The following is a 1,807-nucleotide window of genomic DNA, read 5'->3' on the forward strand; positions in this document are numbered from 1 at the left end:
CATCCCTTTTCTGTGCTATTATCTTACAGTTGGATTTTGAGTCTCTACTACATCCACACCCCTTCACACTGATTTGGTTGCTTGTTTTTGAACTTCTGATACTTTTATCTGTTGACGCCTCATGATCACACAGGCTAGCGTGCTGCTTCCATGTGGGCTTTGTTGCTTTCCTGCTAGATGTCTCCTTGTTAACTAAAAGCCTTTAAGACCCCAGACACTATATCTCTTAATAGTCGGGTATCATCAGCTTTCTTCACCACATTTGCTTAAGCACCCATTTTGCCTTCAGCAATGCAGTCAGAAAGGTATCATACAGTGCCACATTACTAGAACAAACCATTCTTGTGCTGAGATAAGACTTAAGTAGAGGCCCAAAGTCCACCTGCTTCCTTGTTGCATTTGCATATGTGGTACCACGCCCCACCCCATCCCCTAAAAAAACCAAAACGGATGTTTTTCAAAGCTATGTATTTAAATTTTTTTTAACAAAACAACCTTCTCATCTTCAAAGAACTCTCCATTACACTTAATACATCTGTCAAATCTGCAATTCCATTCTTGGAAACATTTTTCAAACTCATCTGTTTGGATGGCTGATGACAACTCCTTCCTTTTTTACTTCACCTCTGTGTTGTCAAATTGCTGTCCTTTCATGTCCCTCTTCATTTGTGGAAACAAAAGGAAGTCACATGGAATGTGGTCAGGTGAGTCAGGTGTTTGGGGCAAGAGAGGCATGCTGTTTTTTGCCAAAAACTGGTACTCTGAGATGGCTGTGTGAGCAGGTGCATTGTCATGGTGGCAAAACCAGTCCCCTGTCTGCCACAAATCAGGCCTTTTTTGTTGCACATTGCTACACAATCTTTTCAGAGCCTCTAAATAGAAAGCTTGATTAACAGCCTGACCTGCTGGAACAAACTCCAAATGCACTATGAACAGACATTTTCATCCATTCAGGATGGGTGTCGAGAACGAGATTTGTCATCAATCAATATTTTACTTCTTTTGAAATGAGAAAACCATTCGTACACTTGAGTTCTTCCCACAGCACTGTCCTTGTAAGCTGTGTTCAACATCACAACAGTTTCTGTGGCATTTTTCCTGAGCAGGAAACAAAACAGCCACATGCTAGTCTCTTAAATCAGCCATGACAAAAAATGAGGTTTGAGTGAAACTGCTTTTATGAAAAAATTCACTGTGACCAGAGAGAACCTTTCCAAGAGATGCCACTGGGTGCACTAACTCAGAATGAGTTGCTGGATGCTCACTTAGTGGGAAAAGTTCACACTACAGAAGCTCCGCTCCACCCAGCAGAATTTCGTTTTGGGGGTAGGTACTCCCTTGTATATATACATATATAAACAAATACACATATATTTATATATTTACACATACATACATATTCTGCTTCTTTTTTTTTCTCCCACCACACTATCATTTTTACCCATCATTCATCTCTCTGTAATTCCTCTCAGATATAATTAAATCGATCAAACACACCTAGAAAAGCTATACCGTCCTCGCCATCAATTTTAGAACCCTTACTATTCCCCTGTACCCGTTATCGGCGCACTGCTCTCCTTTCCCCACCTCTTCCCATCCCATTCCCTCCCATCCCCCGAAAAAAAATCAATTACTAGCATATCTTAAGCTGAAAGATATGAAGAAAAAGTCAAGCCTCAAGATGCAATATCAAAAGATTCTATGGACAAAATGTTGAATGGTGATGGAAGCACCAAAATAATATGGAAGGAATACACAGAGTCATTGAACCAAAAATAACTGATTGATAACCAAGGCGCACCTGATA

The sequence above is a fragment of the Echinops telfairi genome, unplaced genomic scaffold, assembly GCF_000313985.2.
Source record: "Echinops telfairi isolate 266 unplaced genomic scaffold, ASM31398v2 ScPeMD7_7468;HRSCAF=8506_0, whole genome shotgun sequence".
Lineage (NCBI taxonomy): Eukaryota > Metazoa > Chordata > Mammalia > Afrosoricida > Tenrecidae > Echinops > Echinops telfairi.